The 19,102-nt window shown below is 37.4% G+C and overlaps 1 long non-coding RNA gene across 1 annotated transcript; it reads right to left on the minus strand.

The window, feature by feature from the left end:
* Positions 1-274: 274 nt before the first annotated feature.
* On the minus strand, positions 275-1,774 carry LOC122020633. Its single transcript, XR_006122268.1, has 3 exons — positions 1,204-1,774; positions 1,043-1,105; positions 275-334 (listed from the first exon to the last, which is right to left on the minus strand). It is a non-coding gene; the product is annotated as an uncharacterized LOC122020633 (long non-coding RNA).
* Positions 1,775-19,102: the final 17,328 nt, after the last annotated feature.

The raw sequence follows: 19,102 nt of genomic DNA on the forward strand, positions 1-19,102 counted from the left end.
AGTGATGGCGTAAATACGTGGTATCGGTGTCATATATAACGATACCTAATATCTAATGTCGCATCGGTATCGGTATCCGATACCTAATAATATAGTATCCGCTAAATATCATCGATAGAACGAGAGTATAGAATCTGACGAGTAGCTCGAAAGATCGGAAGTATCAAACGCAGGAAAAATAAGAGTGGAGTCAAGATAAACATGGTAGTCATCTAAACATGTAGCTCATGCACTAAGATCAAAATACTAAAGAGATAAAGCAAGAAATACCCGCCTTTATCTGTCGATCGTGTCCCGAAATCCGACATCGAGATGCTCGTCCCGAAACAAAGTCCTGCGATCACATAGTCTATTTAGCTAATTACATAGGAAGTAAGTAACCAAACAGAATCCCTATTCTAATTAGGGTAACGCTAACCAAACATGATCCTTGAGTAATCCCCCAATCAACCTTAATTATACAACAACCTAATTAAGTTAGGTTTACACATAAATCACCAATTAATCCAATCATTTAATCCTTGAGTTTCTCAACTTAACATGAATCCATTAATTCATTTACAATCCAATCCTGGCATCAATCATCAATAAACAACCAATTCTATAATATGCTAATAATAATCATGCATCCACCTATATAAATCATTCACCAAATAACCATTATGAATCCAACATACATAGTTTATCCACGAGATCAATTGCTAACTAGAAATCTGACAACTAATATAACTCATGAATAAATTCCTAAATTCAAATTTCTAACACAGGATCAACCCATTTCATTACCTAAAGATAACATACCTTAGCTTCCTCCAACAATTTCAGATCTGACCCAAGATTAATCTCAACTAATACAATCCCTGATCATATTACACACAGAAACATCTCCAGCAACCTAAACAGAACAACACTTTGATTCTGTTATAAACCCCAAATCAATCAATACATAAAACTCTACTGGTTAACCATGTATTGCACCCAATTCAAACTGAATCCAACACCTAGGTCTACAGATCTAACATCTGGAGTGGTAGAGCCTTACCTAATGCTTCTCGGATGAAGAATAACTGCTGGGAGTTGTAGCCGAGCTTCTCACAGTGAGCCACTGCCAAGAAGCAACCCTCAGTTAACCTAATTTTTACTCTACTGACCTCAAATCTCAGATCTTCAAAGCTATCAACCAAAGAAAAACAATTGATGTACCTTAACCTAACTCAGTATCGGAAACCCCCAAAAATGGCGAAGAGGTTGCTCAGCTTCAGGACTCGGGAAGACAAGAAGTCACCTTCCAAACTGCCGATCACCACCGATTCCAGCGCTCCAAATCCAGCAAAGCAAGGGCTCGGATTCTCCACCTCTTGGTCGGGAGCATGACGACTGACTTGGTGTGCTAGTGCGGCGAGGTAGACTCGAATTAGGGCTTGGCTCGGTGGAACCTGTGGGTAGCCAACGCGCCGGCTGACTCCTGATCGGGATCATCCTCAAAGGAGGAGAAGGTCGACAGCGATGCTCGGTAATTGATGGAGGATGGCGCGGCCTCGGGTGGCAGCGGTCGCGTTAGGCAGTGGCGAGAGGGAGAGCAACAGTGGAGATGTCTAGGGCACGGAATAACCTCAGAGGGCGGTGGCGGAGATCGTCGGCAGCTAGCTGTGTTAATCGACCTCACCGCTTGGGCGTCGGGCTAGGCGACGGAGAAGAGCAGAGATGGAAATCGGGAGGTTTGGGAAGGAGAGAGGTCGGCGGAAATAGGTGGAAGAATAAACCTAGGGTTGTGTTCAATACTTAGGTTTATTGGGCTAAATGAAACTAATCAACTCCCACTTAAGGGTATTCCAAACAGGCTTTCTCTAAACCCAATAATTGATCCCCTTAAAATATGTCAAATGAGCTCCGAAAAATTCCTAGAAAATTTCTAAAAATTCCTAAAAATTCCAATAAGATTATTCGTCAAATAACCTTATTATTTAACTATTATTTGGGTACCGTATTTTACAAGTATACACTCTTACAATCTCCCACTTATACTAAAAGACTAAGCTGCCATATCTGTTGTCATACATCTGATTCCCATCCCCTCCACATGCCGATCAAAATTAAGCTTTCGCCGGAAGGGCCTTAGTGAAAGGATCTGCTAGGTTATCTGCTGATGCAATCTTGGCGACGATAACTTCTCCTCGCTTGACGATGTCTCGTATCAGGTGGTACTTGCGCTCTATATGTTTACTTGCCTTATGGGCTCGTGGTTCCTTCGAGTTTGCAACTGCACAGCTATTATCACAATAAATTGTGATGATCTTGGGCAAACCAGGAATCACATCTAAGTCCATTAGAAAGTTCCTGAGCCATACAACTTCTTTGGCTGCCTCAGAGACTGCCACATACTCAGCTTCCATGTTTGAGTCTGATACGTATTTTTGCTTAACACTCCTCCATGCAATGACTCCACCTCCTAGAGTAAACACATAGCCTGATGTAGACTTACTGTTGTCCTATCTGATTGGAAGTCCGAATCCGTGTAACCTACAGGGAGCAAATCATCTACATGGTAAACTAGCATATAGTCTCTAGTCCTTCTCAGGTACTTTAATATATGCTTTATCGCAGTCCAATGTCCTTGTCCAGGGTTACTCTGATATCTGCTAACCATGCCCACGGTAAAACAGATATCAGGTCTCGTACACAACATTGCATACATAAGGCTTCCTACAGTTGAGGCATAAGGAACTGCCTTCATGTCCTCTATCTCTTTTGATGTCTTCAGAGACATCTCTTTAGATAAAGTTACTCCATGCCTAAAAGGTAAGAAACCTTTCTTGGAGTTTTGCATGCTAAAACGAGCAAGTATTGTATCTATATATAAAGCTTGGGATAGACACAACGTTCTTTTCTTGTGATCCCTTATGATTTTGATCCCAAGAATGTGTGCACATTCTCCTAAGTCCTTCATATCAAATTGTTTGGACAACCATACCCTTATGCCCGATAATACCTTGACATTGTTGCCAATTAACAAAATATCATCTACGTATAGTACAAGAAATACCACCACGTTTCTGTTACATTTCTTATATACACAAGACTCATCTGGACACTGAATAAATCCATATGATTGGATTACTTCATTAAACCGGATATTCCAAGACCTTGAATCTTGCTTTAGTCCATAAATGGACCGATTGAGCTTACACACTAGATGCCCTTTGCCCTTTTCAATGAACCCTTTTGGTTGCTTCATATGGATGTTTTCTTCAAGACTTCCGTTAAGGAAAGCTGTCTTGACATTCATTTGCCAAATCTCATAATCCATATGAGCGGCAATGGATAAGAGTATCCCGATAGACTTAAGCATAGCTACCGGCGAAAAGGTCTCCTCATAATCGATTCCCTCTTTCTGAGTGTACCCTTTCGCAACAAGCCTTGCTTTGAAGGTTTCTACCTTCCCATCTGTCCCTCTTTTCCTTTTGTAGATCCACTTGCATCCAATGGCTTTTACACCATCAGGTGGTTCTACTAGCTCCTAGACCTTATTAGAATACATAGATTCTATTTCGAAATGCATTGCCTTTTGCCAAGATACTGCATCTATATCTTGGAGTGTTTCATCATATGTCCGGGGATCAGGTTCATGTTTACCCGGGATCAAGTCCGAAAACTCTCCCAAAAATATGAATCTCTCAGGTTGCCTAACAACCCTCCCACTACGACGAGGCACCGTCTATGGTTGTGTATCATGTGTGACACGTGTTGCAGTCTCTTGTGGTACTTCATCTTGTACTATTAGTACTGAAGTAGACGTGTCCTCTCTAAGTTCTTCTAGAATAATTTTGCTACTGGGCTTGTGATCCATTATATAGTCTTCTTCTAAAAACTGGGCATTGGTGCTAATAATGACCTTCTGGTCTTTAGGACTATAAAATAAACCACCTTTCGTTCCTTTGGGATAACACACGAACTTTTGTACGAGATTCTAACTTATCAGCATCTGGTTTCAGCACATGTGCTGGACTATCCTATTGGTGCAGGAAGTATCCGACGATCGAACCCAAGTTTTGATAATGGCAAAGGGTTCAAAGTTAAGTCGTGTTGTTATCTAACATGTTGAATGAGTGTTTCAGGAAAGTCCTAATTGCGGTTAGGCAGGTGAAAACCCTAGGGGGTGGTAACCCTAGGTGGAGAAAAGTCCTAGCTGCGGTTAGGCAAAGGGAAAACCCTAGGGGGTGGTAACCCTATGCGAAAAGTCTTGGCAGGTCGATGGCTTCAGGAAAAAGTCCTAGGGGGTGGTAACCCTAGGTGGAAAGTCCTGGTGTCGCGAACCAGGTGAAAGACTGGACTAGCCGTGAAGCGGATGTCCAGCAGAAAGTTCGGAGAAAAGTCCAGTCGATCTGGAGGATTGCACTGGCAACAGGTAAATCTCCTGAGTGGAGTAGGTGAGGACGCGTTCCCCGTAGAGGGAACAGTAGGCGTCGGGTCGACCTAGGGTTTTCGGTCGGAAACCCGAAGTCAGACTCGGACAGTCCAGAGACTGTCATTACTTCATATTCATACTATTTTGTATTAACTTTGTGGTGCAGGTATTTTTGGATTAACATACTTGCAGGTACCAAAAACACAAAGAAGAGCTCGGATGAATAGTGTCCGAGGCGCCTCCATGGAGCTTGGAGGCGCCTCGGGTGCGAAGGTGAGCTGGCTGTGCGCTGGAGTTGGAGGCGCCTTGAAGGCGCATGAAGGCACCTTCAAAGGGATAATGCGCGACTTGATCAGCGCTTATCGACGCGTGCGACCCGGGGCTTGGAGGCGCCTCGGACAGCCTTGGAGGCGCCTCCAGCACCCTTTATAAGCAGTGTTCGAGCACCTCTTCCAGAACAACGCTCTCCAAGTGATCTCTTGCTACGTGCTGCGAACCTGACGACCCAGAAGTGCTGCGACGCGACACCGACGACCCGGAACTACGCTTCTCCATCTTTTGTTGTCGGTATAAATATTATGTTATAAATCTGAGCTGTAAATTCCTATAATTGTACAAATTATCGTGCTTATAGTTGTTGCCCACCGAAAGCGATCAAGGATCGCGGGCCTTCGAGTAGGAGTCGATCTAGGCTCCGAACGAAGTAAATATTTTGCCTCTTTGTGTGATTGTTTTTATTTTCACTGCATTTACTCGAACGGTTTTACGATTCTGAAAAAGTGAAAGCCACGAGCGCTATTCACCCCCCCTCTAGCGCTTTCGATCCAACAATTGGTATCAGAGCGGGGTCATTTTGAATTGGTGCAACCACCATTCAAAATAATTTTTCCGTGGTGTTTTTTCATTTTTTTCGGAGTCAAATTAGAATTAGCTCGATAGCTAAATTCTAATTATTTTTTATCGAATCGGTTTTGCTCGAAGTTGGTACAATACCACTCAAGCTCGTCATTTCTTTTCCTTTCTCCCGCACTACTAATCCAAGACTTAGTCTTGGAATAGAATTCGTGTATTTTTTTGTCGTGCAGGATTACAAATGGCCCAACAAGAGGGTTTTAGTACCGTCCGTCCCCCGCTCTTCACCGGAGAAAATTTTGGATACTGGAAAGGACGGATGGAGACATTTATGAAAACCCAGTTCGAAACATGGATGATCGTCAAGACTGGACTACAACTACCAACTGACAGAGACGACAAGACTACATCCTACGAAGACGGGGAACCAGCTTTAATCAAGAAGGTGGAAGCTGATGCCAGAGCAACTTGCATTCTCTAGTGCGGTCTTACCAAGGAGGAGCTCAACAGAGTCGGTCCCTTTTCAACCGCAAAAGAACTTTGGGAGAAGCTGATCGAACTCCACGAGGGCACCACCGACACAAAAGTAAGTAAAAGAGATTTATTATTTAATAAATTGTATAATTTAAAAATGCAGGAAGGTGAGACGGCGAGCCAGCTTCACGCACGCATACAGGACATTCTCAACTCTCTTCATGCAATTGGACAGAGAGTCGAAAATCGAGACGTCATAAGGTACGCATTAAATTCATTTCCAAGGAGTACATTGTGGGCATCAATGGTAGATGCCTACAAGGTCTCCAAAGATTTATCTTCTTTAAAGTTAGACGAGTTATTTTCTGAATTTGAACTTCATGAACAAACTAATGCACAGCCGACCGAGAAGGGTATTGCCTTGGTTGCAGGTACTAGTCGAACACGTGAACCAAGATCCAGACGAAAAATTGAACCGAAATCAGAAGATGAACCCGACTCAGAAGATTCAGAAGATGAACTGACTAGCGAACTAGTGAATCTTGTGAAGAAGCTCTACAAGAAGAAAAAGGGCTTCAACAAGAAAGATCTGAAGAAGGCAGTTCAATCCAAGGAGGCCCAACCGAGCTCGAAAGTGAAGTTTGGAGTCACCTGCTACGGGTGCAACCAGAAAGGGCATATCAAAGCCAACTGCCCCAACCAAAAGGAAGCCAAAAAGCAAAGGAGAAAGAAGGCCCTGAAGGCAACGTGGGACGAATCTTCTTCGGAGGACGACGACGATGAACTCGATCAGACGAGTTTACTCGCGCTGATGTCCTGAGACCAGATCGACGAATCCGGGAGCGAGAGAGAGTCGGAGGCCGAGTCCGAGCAAAGCCACGGATCCGCATCCATTTCCGAAGGGCCAGACTCCACTTTAAGTATCCCTAGACTTAATAATTTAGTTAATTACTTATTGTGCAAACTAGCAAGTCGAACATTAAGGTTAAGTCACTTCTAAAGGAAATAATAGTCCTTAAAGAAGTGACTAAACCCTAGTCCTTACCTGACCAAGTTCAAACTGGAAATTCAACTCAAGTCCAAAACCTTGAGGAAGAAAATTCCAGTCCGAAAAATCAGATCAAGGATTTGAAGCTAACATTAGAACGGTTTTCTTTAGGATCCAAGAACTTTGACCTAATTCTTGGATCACAAAGAGCCGTCTACAATAAAACTGAGCTAGGATATAAAACCAAAATTAAATATAAATCTTATTTATCGTTAATAAACAAATCAAATAGTAAATCAGTCCAAGCATGGGTCCCCAAGTCCAAATTGATTAATCAAATTGGACTTCGTCAATATTGAGTCCCTAAGGATCAAATACACTACCTCGATAGGTCATATCGAGGTTATGATCCAGGGGGAGCAAACAGAAAAACAATTAAATTAAAAAATTCGAAATAAAATTATAAATTGAAATTATTCAAAATTAAAAATTCGAAATAAAATTATAAATTCAAAATCAAATTATAAATTCAAAATTCAAAATTCAAATTAAAAATTCGAAATTAAATTATAAATTCAAAATTCAAAATTCAAATAAAAAATTCGAAATTAAATTATAAATTCAAAATTCAAAATCAAATTAAAAATTCGAAATTAAATTCAAAATTCAAAATTCAAAATTCAAATTAAAAATTCGAAATTAAATTATAAATTCAAAATTCAAAATTCAAAATCAAATTAAAAATTTGAAATTAAATTATAAATTCAAAATTCAAAATTCAAATTAAAAATTCGAAATTAAATTATAAATTCAAAATTCAAAATTCAAAATCAAATTAAAAATTCGAAATTAAGTTATAAATTCAAAATTTAAAAATCAAAATCAAAGATAGATGGAGGATCCAAACTAGCTGGCACCCCCAACTGAACTACCCGATAGGGTAGCTGAACCTAATCTACCCGAAATGGGTAAAATAAGAGTAGATTACCCGACAGGGTAATTAAGGTGAAATTAAAACGGGCTAGGTTTAACTTGACCCACAGTACTGGTGAAGTTTTTGGATGATAGTACGTTAGGGAAGCTTGGGCATCGCATGTCTAGGAAGATATGGCTTCGACCTGGTGCATTTGGCCAAGTGGAACTGACCGAAGCTACCCTTAAATGGATCCTAACTAGTTAGACCAAGGATTAGTATTAAGTTTAATGGGTAGGACTATTTGGGAAACCTCGAAGGCATGGTTACTTTAATGAGCTCCTTGTGACTCACCAAAGCCCAGAAGTTTATCCAAAGAATGCTTACTTGTTGAACCCAAAGCAAAACCTGAATCTAACACAAAGTTAAACCAGCCCCTTAAATTCAATAATAATTCATCTCACAACAATTATAGGATTCCCTGATTGACAATTTAGATCAGGTGAGATGACTAAGAAATTAAACTATGAAAATTGACTTAAACTTAAATCAAGTTAATCAACAATTAAATCATCTTTGATTAACAACACTGTTAATACCTTTAAAACTTAACTTTCAAAATTATTTTAACTCAAATTTTAAAAAATTATTTTAAACTTCATTTCAAAATTATTTGAAAAATCTTTCAAAATCTTCTTAAACTTCATTTCAAAATTATTTCAAAAATCTTTTAAAATCATTTTAAATCTTTTTAAACTTCATTTCAAAATTATTCAAAAATCTTTTCAATCTCATTTTCAAAATTATTCAAAAATCTCTTCAATATCATTTTCAAAATTATTCAAAAATCTTTTCAAAATTATTTCAAAAATCTTTCAAAATCATTTTAAACTTCATTTCAAAATTATTTGAAAAATCTTTTCAAAATTATTTAAAAATCTTTTCAAAATTACTTTCAAAATTATTTTAAAAATCTTTTCAAAATTAATTTCAAAATTATTTAAAAATATTTTCAAAATTACTTTCAAAATTATTTTAAAAATCTTTTCAAAATTAATTTCAAAATTATTTAAAAATCTTTTCAAAATTAATTTCAAAATTATTTGAAAAATCTTTCAAAATCATTTTAAAACTTCCTTTCAAAATCATTTTAAAACTTCATTTCAAAATTATTTGAAAAATCTTTCAAAATCATTTTAAAAAATATTTTTAAACTTCATTTCAAAATTATTTGAAAAATCTTTCAAAATCTTTTTAAACTTCATTTCAAAATTATTTGAAAAATCTTTCAAAATCATTTTAAAAATCTTTTTAAACTTCATTTCAAAATTATTTGAAAAATCTTTCAAAATCATTTTAAAAATCTTTTTAAACTTCATTTCAAAATTATTTGAAAAATCTTTCAAAATTATTTTAAAAATCTTTTTAAACTTAATATCAAAATTATTTGAAAAATATTTCAAAATCATTTTAAACTTCAGTTCAAAATTATTTGAAAATCTTTCAAAATCATTTTAAACTTCATTTCAAAATTATTTGAAAAATCTTTCAAAATCATTTTAAAAATATTTAAACTTTAGGGCTCTGATACCTGATCAACACCAATTAGATAATTTGATTGTTATTTAAACTTAACTCATGCTTGGACTTAAAGACCAACTGAATAAATAACCTAAAATTTTTGCTACTCTCTCTCTTCAACCTAAAAATTAACAAGTTATTTTTCAAAAATAAGTATTATTTTATTCAAAATTAAGCTAAGTCCCTTTTTCACTTAAGCTATATTTTCAAAATTTAATGTTTGCAAAAGGCTCAGCTAAGTGACTCATATAGCAACTTTCAAACTTAGCCATCTTTATGAATTTTTGCTGAGTTGCCTATTAGATTCATTCTATACTTAGCTAAAAGTATTAAAAGCATATTCCTTTACTTGCAAAATTTTTTTTGCCAAGTAAAAAGAGCCTTCAAAATAATATGCCTTAGTTACATATTTTTCTCTCTTTTCCTCTAAAACCAACCAAGTTTACAAAGAGGCTAAAGCCATCCTTCAAGTCATCCATAAATTAGCCTTTTTAACTTAGGAGAAAAATAACTAACAAATTTTTCAGTATCTAGCTAAGTGTTTCACAAGCATTTTTCAAAAGACTAAAACTACTTTTTCTAAAAACTTAAAACATGCTTTCCAACTGGCTTATTTTTTGATATATGGCAAAGGGGGAGAGTAGGAAATTTAAAATCATTAATTCAAAATCAAAAGTAAAAATCAAAAGTAAAAAGTGTTTTATTAAGGGGGAGAGTAGGTAATTCAAAAGTAAAACTTTATTTAAATTCAAAAAGGAAACCTGTATTAAGGGGGAGCTTCACAAGAGTTTAAGTGTTAGCTTAAGTTAGACGTTCATTTGAATTTAAATACTTAAGCTTGCTCACTTAAAACTTTTTAATATACTTATGCATTTGTTTTACTTAATTTTGAATTTGGGTTGTCATAATCAAAAAGGGGGAGATTGTTGGTGCAGGAAGCATCCGACGATCGAACCCAAGTTTTGATAATGGCAAAGGGTTCAAAGTTAAGTCGTGTTGTTATCTAACATGTTGAATGAGTGTTTCAGGAAAGTCCTAACTGCGGTTAGGCAGGTGAAAACCCTAGGGAGTGGTAACCCTAGGTCCTAGGGGGTGGTAACCCTAGGTGGAGAAAAGTCCTAGCTGCGGTTAGGCAAAGGGAAAACCCTAGGGGGTGGTAACCCTAGGTCATAGGGGGTGGTAACCCTATGCGGAAAGTCTTGGCAGGTTGATGGCTTCAGGCAAAAGTCCTAGGAGGTGGTAACCCTAGGTGGAAAGTCCTGGTGTCGCGAACCAGGTGAAAGACTGGACTAGCCGGGAAGCGGATGTCCAGCAGAAAGTCCGGAAGCGTTGAGTGCTGAGCAAAAGTCTAGTCGATCTGGAGGATCGCACTGGCAACAAGTAAATCTCCTGAGTGGAGTAGGTGAGGACGCATTCCCCGTAGAGGGAACAGTAGGCGTCGGGTCGACCTAGGGTTTTCGGTCGAAAACCCGAAGTCAGACTCGGACAGTCCATAGACTGTCATTACTTCATATTCATACTATTTTGTATTAACTTTGTGGTGCAGGTATTTTTGGATTAACATACTTGCAGGTACCAAAAACACAAAGAAGAGCTCGGATGAACAGTGTCCGAGGCGCCTCCATGGAGCTTGGAGGCGCCTCGGGTGCGAAGGTGAGCTGGCTGTGCGCTGGAGTTGGAGGCGCCTTAAAAGGCAGTGAAGGCGCCTTGGACGGTAGCATGGGGGCACCTTGAAGGCGCATGAAGGCACCTTCAAAGGGATAATGCGCGACTTGATCAGCGCTTATCGACGTATGCGACCCAGGGCTTGGAGGCGCCTCGGACAGCCTTGGAGGCGCCTCCAATACCCTTTATAAGCAGTGTTCGAGCACCTCTTCCAGAACAACGCTCTCCAAGTGATCTCTTGCTACGTGCTACGAACCTAACGACCCAGAAGTGCTGCGATGCGACACCGATGACCCGGAACTATGCTTCTCCATCTTTAGTTGTCGGTATAAATATTATGTTATAAATCTGAGCTATAAATTCCTATAATTGTACAAATTATCGTGCTTATAGTTGTTGCCCACCGAAAGCGATCAAGGATCGCGGGCCTTCTAGTAGGAGTCGATCTAGGCTCCGAACGAAGTAAATAGTTTACCTCTTTGTGTGATTGTTTTTATTTCCGCTGCATCTACTCGAACGGTTTTACGATTCTGAAAAAGTGAAAGCCACGAGCGCTATTCACCCCCCCTCTAGCACTTTCGATCCAACATATCCCAAATTCGAATATGTCTTAGACTAGGCTTTTGCCCATTCCACAATTCTATGGGAGTAGAAGATACTGATTTAGAAGGTACTAAGATCAGAATGTGTGCTGCCGTTTCCAGAGCGTATCCCCAAAACGAATTTGGTAATTCTGAATAACTCATCATTGATCTAACCATCTCCATAAGAGTCATATTCCTTCATTCTGCCACACCATTTTGTTGGGGTGTACCAGGTGTGAACAATTGGGATTGAATCTCGACCTTTGATAAGTAATTCCTAAAATCTCCTAAGAGGTATTCGCCACCACGATCAGACCGTAGCGTCTTGATACTTTTACCTAGACGTTTCTCCACATCAGCCTTGTACTCTTTGAACTTATCAAAGCACTCAGACTTGCAGCGCATTAGGTAAATGTATCCATATCTTGAATAATTGTCTATAAAAGAGATAAAATATTCAAAACCACCTCTAGCCTGGATAGACATAAGACCACACAAATCAGAATGAACAAATTCTAACGCTTCTTTGGCTCTATACCCCTTGGCCTTAAAAGGTCTCTTGGTCATTTTACCTTCCAATCAGGATTCACATGTTGGAATGTTTTCCAACTCTAATGGACCCAAGAGTCCATCGGCTACAAGTCTTTGAATCCTACTTAAGTTAATACGACCAAGCCTTAGATGCCAAAGATACGTTTGGTTCATTTCCGAAGGTTTTTTTCTCTTATTAGAGTTAGAAGATGTGTTATTAATTTCCATATTTTTCTTTGTGAGAGAAATTGGATTTAAAGTATATAAATTATCAACCAATGCACCAGAACAGATAAATTATTTCTCTTTATAACCACATTGTTACTAAAGGAAACTGAATATCCATCCAAATACAGTTTAGAAACTGAAATTAAATTCTTTCTAAAACTGGGTATATAAAGACAATTTCTTAAAACCAATTTTCTATTCCTATCAAATGATAAGTAGACATCTCCTACTGTAACAACCGCCACCTTAGTAGCATTGCCCATGTAGACAGTTATCTCTCCTTCAAATAGTCGTCAGGTTTCCTGGAACCCCTGCAAGGAATTGCAGACATGATCAGTGGCTCCCGTATCTACACACCAGGTGCTGGTAGATAACACCGCTAAACATGTTTCAACAACTAGAGCATGAGATATACCTTTATTGTTCTGATTCCTACGAGGACAGTCCTCTTTCCAATGTCCAGACTGCTTGCAGATGAAGCACTTGCCCTTCGGCTTCTTCATTCTAGCTTTCTGTCCTGTACCTTGAGGTTTATTCACCTTCTTTGCTGAAAAGACCTGTTTCTTCTTCTTCTTGCTTTTCGACTTAGAAGTAGAACCATTTTCAGCATAGTGGATCTGAGAACTGTGACGAAATATTCCTTCTGCTACCTGTAGTTCTGTCAGAAGTTCCGCCAACGTATACTCTCTTTTGTTTATGTTATAGTTCAGGCGGAACTGCTCAAAACTTCTGGGTTGCGTTTGGAGAATTATATCGACCTGGGTTTCCCCATCGATTTCTCCTCCAAGGACTTGTATTTCATTCAGATAAGCAATCATTTTGAGGATATGATCTGTTATGGGTGTCCCCTCAGACATGGTGGCTGTCATTAATTTTCTCATTGCCTCTTGCCTAGCGGTCCGACTCTGGTGCTCAAAGAGTTCTTTGAGATTGTTCATTATATCATAAGCTGTTGGTAAATCTTGATACTGATGTTGCAATACATTTGACATTGATGCCAAAATGTAACACCGTGCCATCTCATCAGCTTTTACCCATTTCTTATGATACTCAATCTCCTCTGGGGTAGAGTCACCATCAGGTGCATCAGGGCAAGTCTCAGTCAGTACAAACTTATAACTTTCAGCAGTAAGGACAATGTCCAACTTTCTTTTCCAATCTATGTAGTTGGGTCCAGTAAGTTTGTTCTCTTTCAGTATAATGGCTAGTGGGTTGAAAGTCATCCTAAGAATCACAGAAGTAACTTTGGTCAGGACTCTAAATTTTAGAATAATATTGATTCCTCAAACAATACTATTTTAAATTAACCAACACCTCAAAACACCGTAAATTTTATATGCCACGATAGTGTGGACGTATACAAATTCAACATTTGTAAAAGAGGGTGTAACCCATTAATTTTATTATCTTGTCAACCTAACTTTTTGACAAATAAAATTAATAGTTGGTTTCCTTCGGTCACACAAATAATAGCAGTGACTCTGATGGGGAGTATACTATTAGACGTGCCTAAGTGTATACCATTACTTGACACTAAGTTCATTAATAAGATTGTGTCCCTTCCGATGGGGAAGATCACACGCTCTTAATTAATTTCCTATAGTCATCCAAAATGGAAGTTTGATCTAGTGATCCGCAAACAAACTCATCCGATAGGGAGAAAGACACTCAGAGCCAACGCGCAAGTTTGTTTGCATCACTTACAAACCAGTAATGGAGATCGTGGAATTTACTAAAATAAATCCCTCTCCCACTTAGTTATTTAAAGTGAGGAATTTTAAATTATCCTAGCATACATCAAATGCATACACACACATCACAGTAAATAAAAGCAATAAATATGGAAATTATTTTTCAACTATTATGGCCTTTTGCTGTTACTGTCCTCCATGTGCTCCAACCCTAGCTGCTGCCATCTTTAGCCACCGCCACCGGGTCGAGTGTCGCATCCATCTTGCTTCTTATTCCGCTGCGCCTCTGGTGCTCTAAAAGTACCACGCCTCGCAAGAATCTGATCCATGAAAAAAATAGAATTTTACATATATCTATCCTATATTCCACGAGGGAATGTATATGTATTCTAGATCGAACAAAAAATAAAATTCTAAAAATAATACAGCTCCTGTTGTATTTGATACATACAATCATACACACAAATAATGCCCTTGACATGTCCAAGGGTCTAATCACACACAACATCAATAAGCCATAATAGTTGGAGCCTGCAACCAAAGAGTTAGCACATTCTACTATTATCCTGCCTAAATTATGTATGACATGTGCATAACCTATTTGAATTCTAAACACACAAAGGCAAACCCTAGCTCTGATACCAATTGTTGGTTAATCCTAGGAAAACGTACCGGCTACACTGTACAAAATTTTTTGTACAAGTGTCAAACCTTTCCTTAAATAACCTATTGTGTTCTTTAGAAGTTAAATTAGGAATCACAGACAGAACTTAACATCATTGATTTCAAATTTAACTTATCTGTTCTTAATGGTTTAGATTTGAATCGCAAGCGGAACTTAACACTATTGATTCAAATCCACTTAAGTTATTAATTTCATTAAATATTAATTTCCAAAATCGGCTTCCAAGACTGCATGGTGAGGCACAAGGTCTTCTTGGATATGGGAGCAACCACCACCGCCTAGGCAAAGCCTTTTAAGGAAAGCTAATATTTAATTTCCTTAAATAACTCTAGGTTAACCAAAAAGAACAATCGAATCACAAATTCGAAAAAGAAGAAAACACAAACTCAAGAAATAAATTCGATAAACTAGATCTAATTGTCTCTTGTATTTAGAATTCTTACAAAGAAAATAACTAGTATGATGCAGAAAAAAATTACTAGTTATACCTTCTCTTTGTAAGCTAATGACCTCAAGATCTTCTGCCGTATTCCTCGACTCGCCTTGGACGTCGTGTGGGCGTCGATCCTCCAAGATGAACACCACCCAAAAGAATCCTTCCTCTTCCTCTAAAATCTGGCCACCACCACCACCAAGGAGAAGAGAGCAAAGGGAAAGGGAGAAGGGAGAGGGCCGACCACCAAGAGATCTCCAAGCAAGAGAATAAGAGTTGTATCTCATGAAGCCCCCTCACCCCTTCTTTTATATTACTTGCCCAAGGCAAATAAGGAAAAATTTTTTACAAAAAATAAAATCATCCAAGAGTTTTTCCTTTTCCCTTTTAATTTTTCCTTTTCTTTCCTCTTGATTGAATCAATCACCAAATTTGATTTTGTGATGATTTTAATTTATTTTATTATGGCCGGCCCCTTGCATGGACACCAAGCAAGGTGGTCGGCCACCTCATCAAGGGAATAAAGGAAATCTAATTTTTAAAAATTTTACAAGAAGAAATCCTCTTATAAAATTTACAAGCTCTCTTTCCTAAAGTAGGAGTTAAAAAAGGAAAGTTCTAAAAATTAAAACCATGTTTTAAAATTTAAAACTTCTCTTACAAAATTTCCTTTTTTAACATGATGATAGAAAATTTTAATTTTAAAACTTATCTCCCTTTTTTCTTAAACCATGAGGATAGTTAAAAAAAGAAAGTTTTAAAACTTTTAAAACTCTCTATTAAAATATGTGGCCTAATTCAAATAAGGAAAGTTTTAAAAATTAAAATCTCTCTTTTAAAACTTATAGTTTTCTACAAATAGAAGATTTTAAAAATTCAAAACACCCCTCCTATTTGAATTAATATTGGCCGGCCCCTACATGCTTGGTCACCAAGCAATAGGGCCGGCCCCTATAAAGAGGATGTGGCCGACCCTTGCTTGGTCACCAACCATTGGACCGGCCCACTTCTTGGACACCAAGATGAGACTTACATTTGGATGGACTTGAGGCTATAATGAGGTTACGACAGGGACCTAGAGGAGAAATTAGTTTTGGCCATTCGATAAGCTTGAGTATCCCATGCTCGCCCCGAACACACAACTCAAGTTCATCGATAATAACTCATTCCACTAGAGAGTTATTACCGCACTACCGCACCAATCCCAAATTACATTATGAGCTCATTCTTATCATGAGTGTGTTAGTCTCCCTGTGTTTAAGATAACAAATGTCCACTAATTAAGTAAGTTACTGACATCTCAATTAATATCTAGCTCCAAGAGTAGTACCACTCAACTTTATTGTCATGTTGGACTAAGTCCACCTGCAGGGTTTAACATGGCAATCCTTATGAGCTCCTCTTGGGGACATTCTCAACCTAGATAACTAGGACACAGATTCCTTCTATAATCAACAACACACACTATAAGTAATATCATTTCCCAACTTATCGGGCATATTGATTTATCGAGCTAAACCTCACCCTTTGATAAGTTAAAGAAATAAATATTAAATATATGTGCTTGTTATTATATTAGGATTAAGAGCACACACTTCTATAATAACTAAAATCTAGTTCTTTTACTAAGTCAGTATAAAAAGAACTTACCTAAATGGTCCTACTCAATACACTTAAAGTGTATCAGTGTAATTTATTAGTCAAGATAAACTAATACTTAATTACACTACGACTATTCTGATGGTTTGTTCCTTTCCATCTTAGTCGTGAGCAACTGTTTATAATTTATGGAGAACCGACAACATGATCTTCTGAGTGTGACACAACACTCCATGTTATCTACTATATAAATTAATTTAACAATTTCATTTAACAAATAAATGCACATATTGACCAATGTGATTCTTTTATTTCAAAAATGAATGTTTACAAAAGCTAGGCTTTTAGTATACAAATATACCACTTGGTATATTCACACACGATTCAAATGAAGATCCCATACCCTTCATTGTCCTCAAATTCTCATCCGTGAGCATACACCACATGAATAATGAAGATATCCACTCTCCATTACAGTCAAATGCCCAACCTTGAGCATTTTCGCTAAAGAATGTTAACCACCTTCCAAGGTGTATGAAAAATAGTTTTCATGTCCTTAAAGAGTAACTCCTCCTAAAGACATGTACGTAACTTCCGTCATTGTACCAACAATGACTTGGAATCCCTAATCCTTTAGGAAATCTAAATTTAGATGTTTTGAGGTTCAAAAATTCAATATTGAAAACAAACCTCAACTTAAACCTCTACTTAGTCTACCTTAACTAATCCGTCCTTGTTTTCATCATGAAAACTTCCCTTAAATGTATACAAATGTATTTTGAGGGGTAATGAATGGTTACCTAGACTAAAGGTGGTTCAAAATGCTGAAATCAGACTTGCCCAGCCAAAATCAGCATTTCCAATCGATTGGAGTTGGGTTCCAATCGATTGAACCCTGCTGAATCGATCCACTAATCGATTCAGACTACGTGGATCGATTGGCTGATCGATCCAGCGAGCTTCTGCTCACGGGAAAGCTCCTCTCAATCGATCGCCCAATTGATTGAGGCACTCTAATCTATCGGGTGATCGATTGGGGCTTTGAAAAATTGAAAATTTATTTCAGTGAATTTCAGAAACTTCCCTAAAATTCTACAAAAATCAAAAAATCATGAAAATTCATGTAGACATTCCTTAAGGCATATATTGTCAAGGAAAAATAGTTTTCTATGAAAATACTTCCTATTTTCAAAGATTGACACAAATTTCAAAACTTGTACAAATTTTAGTGTTTTCTTTCAAGTTTGTGCTCAACTATTCAATGATGATTACTATCAAAAGATAGCCTTCATCAAGGTTTTCCAAAATATATTTAAAATCATTTTTAAAACCAATATCCAACCATGTTCTTTGGGCTCAATGCACATGACTTGTACATTAGCTTTCCCAATGATTGGAAAACACATAACTATGTGTTTTCATGAATATAAAACTCAAAAGAATGCACTAAATCAACATCTTGAGTTTTTTTTCATCATCCTAACATCTCACTTGTATTTAATGTGTACGAAATCACATACAAGTCACCTTATAGTTCACAGTGAGATGTAAACTTTGGTTTTGCCCTAATCTAGGGATCATGCATATCTATCTAAGCATTTTGAATTATAAACATCCACCAAGGATGTTATTTGTATGTAAATGCCATTTGTCCTTAATTGATAGGAATTTAAACATAATTCATGATATGTTATGGCATATATCAAAAAGAAAATAATTTTCAAAAGAAAATTTCCTATGACTACATGATGTATGTATGACATGACATGGTATTTTTTTTTTTTTTGTGTTTTTCATAATAAAACATGAATGCAAAATATGATGTCATGGAATATGATGGGCAAACAACGCATGGTAAATTAGCATAAATGAAATACCTAGATTATCTATTTAAGTATCCTTAACCTTAGCTAACTTAAAAATTTAAATCCTAGATTGCCCATTATTTCTCAAGAAAATGCCAAAATCCTATTTTGACATTTCTTTTGCTTTTCCTAATTTGTGCCAATTTAAATTAAGCATATTCCTCAAATTTTGGCACCATTTACTCTTCCAAGAGTAACCAATTAAATTAAGGCTTAGATTTGTCTTTAACTTCCCAATAAGATGCCAACATCCCAACTTGGCATTTCTTTAGACTTGATTTCTTGTGCCAATTAAAATTATACCCACATACTCAAATTATGGCACATCTTACTCTTTTCAAGAGTAATCCATTTATCCATATCATTTTCAAACGTTAACAATAACCTTGAAAATGCTCTCAGAGTGCCAACTTCATCATGATTAGGTTAACTACCTTTTCAATTTGAGTTGACACTCTCTAACCGATCTACGGGGTAGAGAAAATGCTCCTAGGAACCCAAAACCTATTGGTGCTCCTTGTATGCTCTAGGTACTCACTAGGGATAGCCTCCCTATATACCTTCCTAGTGATCTTGTTAGGCTTCTTAGAGGCCTTGGTCACATTTTC

The sequence above is a fragment of the Zingiber officinale genome, chromosome 9A (genome assembly GCF_018446385.1).
Source record: "Zingiber officinale cultivar Zhangliang chromosome 9A, Zo_v1.1, whole genome shotgun sequence".
In the NCBI taxonomy this organism is placed as follows: Eukaryota; Viridiplantae; Streptophyta; class Magnoliopsida; order Zingiberales; family Zingiberaceae; genus Zingiber; species Zingiber officinale.